Here is a 7,557-nt window from a genome sequence, read left to right on the forward strand (position 1 = left end):
TATATATATTTGCATATAGATATACTTCTCTGTATATGTATATACGCAGCTTGTAGAAATTCAAAAGATATGTTTGAAATATTTTGTCTATTCTTGTTTTTTATGTAAGTCAGAGCAAATTGTTACTTGAAAAAATATAGTTTTTGATGTTTCTAAATTTGAGATGAATACAAAATAAATTGTTGTTGTATAATAAATGCATAATTATTTCGCTGAAGCAATTTCTCAAGATTTCTTTTCTATGATTTGTCTATACTGAGTTGTTTTAACAAGAATACCACTGTATGACGATGTCAATGAATTGATTGATTTAATCGTAACAGATGAGATATGAAAACCACTTCATTGTTTCTGACGATTCACCACGAGAGTCATGTAATTGAGAAGCAACGGTATAATGGCTTTTATTACTCATTGGTAAACGTTTCCTTTTGAATCTGTCATTACAATGAATATCAAAGAATTTCATGAACTACATTTCATTTCACAGCAAATAAAATCAATTTTTACAGACTTAGGGAATAAATAATAAACATTCCTAACGCTAATCTTACAACTAACTAGAATAAGGAATATTACAATATTTGTTTTGCAGTCGGAAGTGCATTTCAACACATATTTCTGATATCCATCTTAGAGAAGAGAATATTAATAAATATAAATTTACCACTTATTAATCCAAATTATCTGTGCTCGTTTGTTGATACAGTGTACCTAAAGCTTATTCGTATCTCTCCCTCTTTAGATACTACTTCACAGAAACTGTATAATTTATGGATACATAATCCGATTGTAATTTTGTTATAAATATAACAACAATCTAGTAGAATATTAGTGATTGAAAAGTGTAATTATTACTTTTTAATTTACAGTGAATTTGGGGTTTCTTATTCAATTCACGTGTGATGTTTAAGTCAGAGGAATTGAACTAATTATAATGGTTTAATAACACCCATTCTATTTCCTAATATTTTCGTCCTTCGACAAGTGGTTGCAAATAAAGAAAATCATATATAGTGATAAGTTAGAAGAGAATAAAACATGTGTGAATTACATTATAAGAAATGCAAGGGGCGCTGAAAAGTTCCTGGTTTTGGCTGAATGAATATACATGAGGGTCAGTCAGTTATGATTATATTCAACATTTATTACAGCTGTTCTTCAGGTTTTTACAAGAATTTGGAAGTTTGGGCCTCCACCCAGGCATTTCGCGACACGCTTAAAGTCAAGAACTTTTCAGCACTGCCTCGTAATTGGTAAAATATCTCCTCAGAAATGATGGTTCATTTTGACGTGAAATGTATCTTCTATTTTCCGTTGTAAACAAAAGCTATTTCAAATTAAAAACAACCACACACAATGCAGCTGTCTTGAAACTTTTCTGAATGAGAAATGAAACTATTCCACCGTTATTACAATTACAAGAGTGACTATCGAGCATATGACATTTCACTTTACTCGAACGTCAATATTAAGCAATGTTGGTGACGCAAACACATTTTACTTCCGATAATCTGGTTTAGATATTAATTTGAAGACATTTTAGTTATATTAATCTCATGTATTGAAGATATTTTTAGTGTTATACTATGCATCTTCAATTTACTATAAATTATAGTATCATACTCAAGACAGAAGGAATGCTGCACGCATATTGTTATATCCTACACTTCATAACTCACACCTGTAGACAGCCTGAAAGAACCATTAAGGTATGTGAGAAATATTTCTGAATCAATTACATATATATCGTTTCTTACAAACTCTGGTTCACAATAACAGGCTTATTCAGAAGTTGATACGTAATGAAGACATAGAAATGTTACGTAAAATGATGTCAATTTGTAATTTTCTTTTTTCATAGCATTCTTCCTTAAAAGTCTCTTATTGGAATGTGAATATGTTAGATTGAAATAAAATAAATTTCCTCAATATTGATCGATTAGCTATCACAAGAAGACAAGAATGACTGACTGTATATTTAAAGCAAGTACAGCAATATATATGAAAGAGGTTTGTTGGTTAATGAACAAATTTTCAATTTTTCGTTTATCATACTGTATGTCGGATCAAATTCAGAATGAAGATTACTGCGTACCCTACGGTATCTGCGCTATTTGATGAAGTAAGACTAATAATATTTTAGGTGATTTCCAAAGCTGACATTTTCACATACACGTTCGTATATGTGGACATTCATATACACATACTCACATACACATACAAATATATATATATATATATATATATATATATATATATATATATCTGCTTTACATGAATGCTACTATATTTTTATATGTAACTTAAATATTTCCCATAATTTATGTTGATATATTGACCTTGCGTATTTCGTAATTTATCTTCGTCCGATAATCATGTGCGTGCATAAGTTATCTTTGTTATTTTAGCTATAAACTTAAATACTATTATCAGATATTTGATAAAAATTAAAAAGGTTTCATAATCAATATTTTAAGGTGTTATCCTAGTTAATCCTATAATAAGAGAGATCGATAAAATGGAATTATTTTTTGACGTATATATTCTTTTCTACTCTAGGCACAAGGCCCGACATTTTGGGGGAGGAGGCCAGTCGATTAGATCTAACCCAGTATGCAACTGGTACATAATCTATCGACCCTGAAATGATGAAAGGCAAAGTCGACCTCGAAGCAATTTGAACTCAGAACGTAAAGACAGACGAAATACTGCTAAGCATTTTACTCGGCGTGATAACGTTTCTGCCGGTTCGTCGCCTTTTTCTACATATATTGAATTAGAAAAATCATAATTATTTTTCTGGTACATTCCATGAATATCTTACACATTTTTGAGTTCAAATATCACTGGCTCGACTTTGCCTTTCATCATTTCGGGTGTTCAACACGTAAATTCGGAAGAAATGATACTAGGCCTTTCCACGGTGCAGTAAAGATTCTGCCAGCTCGCTGCCTGAATACTATTTCGTCTGTCTTTGTGCTCTGAGTTTACTTTCTAGCGAGGTCGACCTTATTTTTCATCCCTTTGAGGTCGATGAAGAAAGTACCAGTCAAGCACCCAGATCGCATAATCGACTAGCCTTATTCCCACAAAAGTTTAAGCTATGTAACTATAGTAGAAAGCTATATTTACTCATAGCAATTTTCAATTCTTTAATACTGATATTCTTAGTAAATAGTAGAATTAAGCAAATCATCTTATCAACAATGAACGCTTCCACACACGATTAAAATGGATTTCAATATTTATAATATTTCTAATTTCGAAAGATGTATTTGAAGCATTGAAAGTTTCGCAAGTGTAAAAGTAGTGTATGCAAAAAGCAAATTTGATCTGATGGAATTTTCAGTAATATTGTAAAATATCTCTTCTGAATTGATTTGCTTCCTGTGTAAAACAGGCAATTTGTAAAGGAATAAAATTATAGTGAAATGGCGTGACTTGTGTTAGCAGCATGCATCCAAATGTATGGGTCCAACTGAAAATTGGAAATTACATTGGTACGCAATTCTTCGATTTTAATTGCCCTCACCGGATGCTTTCCGGGAATTGTTTCCTTTTTATACAATTCTCTATATGAATGGCAAGAAATATGCAATTTAAAATGCTTACTATTGATTGAGCACTAATACCTCTCTTGTGTTGATAATCACGAAATGGAAAATGATTTTCTATTTTCTTTCAACATTCTACATGATACAAATTTCTTTGTCGGTAACATCATTGGTTATATGCTTCATACACTCTCTTATATTCTTGATGACGCGTAACAAGTCTATGTCTGTGCAATTCAGAGCGAAGACATTTCACTAAACACTTTTACGTAATACACTTAACAAGTCCCTCCATTTAACATCACCAAATGATCCTTCATTGCCTTTATCAGAGTTCACTGCATCCGATCGCGTGTACTGATTAATTTCATTCAAAGGTTTTAGATCGAATAACTAATTATTTCGTATTCTCCTTTGATATGCTCCACTTATTTTGAAATAGACATACGTAAACTGATCATGAATATATGGAAACACACGCATATATTTTCGTATGCATGTGTACAAATGCTGTCGCATATGTATGTGTATATGCATATATGTGTGTGTATGTGTGTGTATGCATGGATGTATGTATGTTGTGTAGTGTAGAAAATCGGTAAATTTTCAATGAAGCAAGAAATACAAAATCTTATGTTATTCTTGCAGTGAATATCCCACGTACGCCCCTCAAGATTATCAACTCCTGTATTATCGGTTTTATAGGATACTAAATGGTCCTATATGCAATAATTAACCCGAACTACCGAGCAGATATCGTTCTACATTGCGGCAATCCAACAGCGGAAGATGGGACTGAAACCGGCTTACATAAGGAGTATTGATTGAAAAACACATCGAAAGCTTTTGAATGATCTAAATTGATCAGATCCTCGCGCTCAGTATGATATATCACGTGAGATGGAGATTATCGTGGGTAATTCTGCTTAGGACAGCATGTTTGTGCTTTATCAGTCAGATCATCCACGAGAAGCCTCAACCTTAGTGAAAATTTTGAGCCGGAAACTATTAATGTGATCACATTGTTTAATTATTTTCTTCATTCTGCCGCCATTTGTAGTCTCCCTGACCTTGGCATTTTCCCATTTACGTGCAGTAGCAACGCTGGTGACTTTGAATAAAAGTGAAAATTGTCATATTTCGTTTATTCTTTTATTTTTCACTTGTTTCAGTCATGTGATAGCAACCATGCTGCAGCACCACCTTTTAGTCGAACAAATCGACCCTAAGACATAGTTTGTTTTTTTTAATTTAAGCCTGGAACTTATTCTACAGGTTTCTTTTGCCGAACCGCTAAGTTAAGAGTATAAACACCTCAACACTCATTGTCAAGCGATGATGCGGAGACAAACACAGACACAACGACACACACACACACACACACACACACACACACACACACACACACACACACACACACACACACACACACACACACACACATATATATATATATATATATACGATGGGCTCCTTTCAGTTTCCTTCTACCAAACCAACTCACAAGGCTTTAGTCAACCTGAGGCTATAGCAGATGATACTTTCCCAAGGTGCCACGCAGTGAGACTGAACCCAGAACCATGTGTTTGGGAGGCAAGCTTCTTACCACATAGATACCCAATTGATATTTCAAGTAATACTGTTACTTTATATTTTAGAGATATTGAGTCAGTTTAAATAACTTCACTACTGTTAAATGTAATTTCCATAATCCTAGTCTACACTAAGTTACGCACGTTCGTCTCTTCGGTATTTACGTCCATGATAGCATCGTCCTATTTGACATCCCGGTTTCATAATTTGGGTATGATATTTGAGAGACACTTGGTTGAGGCACCATGTAAGTCCTCGCATCCTGGCTCTTTATGCATGATTACACCAGGATCAGAAATGTTTAAGTATCAGACATCCCAACCTACTCGGTGTACAATAATTGTGTTCTTTATTTTCTTGGATTAGCACGTTACGAGTTGTGATACGAGATGTGAAGTTCACTAATCAAGCAAGATATTTGATATTTTGCAGCGAAGGGAGAACATTTGTTGTGCCATTCATGACTTTTACATAACCCGTAATGTTCAATTCAAACTATGCTCAAATTTTGAAAATATAGACACACTCTCAAAAACATACTTATGTATACATAAAGATAGACATACATGTATCCATATATACATATATATGAATATATTATTTAAAATTATAATACAGGGTATCTAAGAGATTGACTCTAAAACCACAATAAATGTCCATATAGCATGAGTAGCGAAGACGAAGACCAAATAAACCAGTAAAATAACAAGATAATTCCAAATCCTGGATTTCTGGCTTTGCATAAATAATAATGCTTTGCCGTCATCAGTGGAATATACTCAAGTACATAAATACAAATACATGTATATAAACAGTATACTTACATATATATGCACCTATGTACACGACTAGCTTAAATAGCCCGCCTAAAAACTTCTCGTGCGATCCGGACAGAATATCAGCGCAGTAAATACACTGACAAAACTAATTTATATAAATAAGGATAAGATCGATATTTAAAATATTGATCTTATCAAGTGGTCAGCATCGGAATAAAAACCATCAAAGGTAATAATTATGAATATAATATGGGTATATAATTTTAAGATGTATCTTGCAGATGCTCTGAAATGCATAGTCAGTATGGTAGGTGCAGCCTCGGATGGTTTCGAGTCTTTAAACATCAGAACCTCTCACCCAGTTGAAAAGTCTAAGGTCGATCAAGCTCTAGCTTGCAACTACTTTGCAGCGAACCAGTTGTCTGTCCACTTTATCCAAAGCCACCTTCTGTCGTTCATTGCATCTGCAGTGATACGCGTTTGTGTGCGTGTGTGTGTGTGTGTGTGTGTGTGTGTGTGTGTGTGTGTGTGTGTGTGTGTGTGTGTGTGTGTGTGTGTGTGTGAACGTTGTTTTAAGTAAATTCATTGAATGAAGAATTCTAGTGAAGAAAGGTTTATCAAACAATGCTTCGGAACGCACTCAACGTGAGCACCAGATATGATGCTATCAAGCTTAATGCACTGAGGCTAGAAATATTTATTAATTAAAATAAAATCCACGATGAGAATAAAGAGTAATTAGCTTAATTATTTATTCTGCTCAAGAAGGTATGTGAGTGAACTTAATATTCAAATTAGTGAAAATTAATTCGAAATAGAAATGTGCATCGCAGGGGTGTCTGTTCTAATTATTGTGATGCGATGACATCTCTAAAAGCGTTTCGCTGTTTCTAAAGCTCTTCAACGAGCTATTTAAGTAAGTAGTATTTTCACATGAAGTCAAAGATAATATACTATTTGGTGATGCATATGCACTCATATTGAAGCAAATACGGATAACAATATCGGGTGGTTTTCGCTATTCTATTAAAACTGAAGTCACGTAGAGAAACACCTCCATACTTGTTGAAGTATTGTTGGGCGCTAATATAAGTAAATAAGCTTAAACTTGTAACCTGTTAGTGTAGAGTACTAGAACATAGACCAACACGTAGAGATTATATTACCATAGGTGAAATATCTAAGATATTCCTCGTATCAAGTTGTTTATTATAAAACGTTTGTGATTTCAAGCGTGGTAATGTTCTTGATGTTTACGATGCTGATAATGACGATGATGATTTACGACGAGAACGATGCTGCTGCTGATGATGATGAGGATGATATATGGAGCTGCATTTAGTTAGAAGAGAAAACAGGTGAGGGAGTTAGACCACAGAAGACATTACACACAGTAATGCATACCATCTGCAGTTCACAAGTTTCTACCACTTGTTCGGATTTATTTTCCGGATGTATGTAAAGAGATTTTGCCGTAATAATTTAAGCCACAAAGTTGCGATGGTGCCTTATACTCCATTTCGTATACTATATCATACATGTGAAAATAAATGACCATATCGTAACATAGTACTCATCATGTATTATAAATTATTACTTTTCATTTTACAGACCACAACGTTTTAAGA

Source organism: Octopus bimaculoides, chromosome 2, assembly GCF_001194135.2.
Source record: "Octopus bimaculoides isolate UCB-OBI-ISO-001 chromosome 2, ASM119413v2, whole genome shotgun sequence".
Taxonomy (NCBI): Eukaryota; Metazoa; Mollusca; class Cephalopoda; order Octopoda; family Octopodidae; genus Octopus; species Octopus bimaculoides.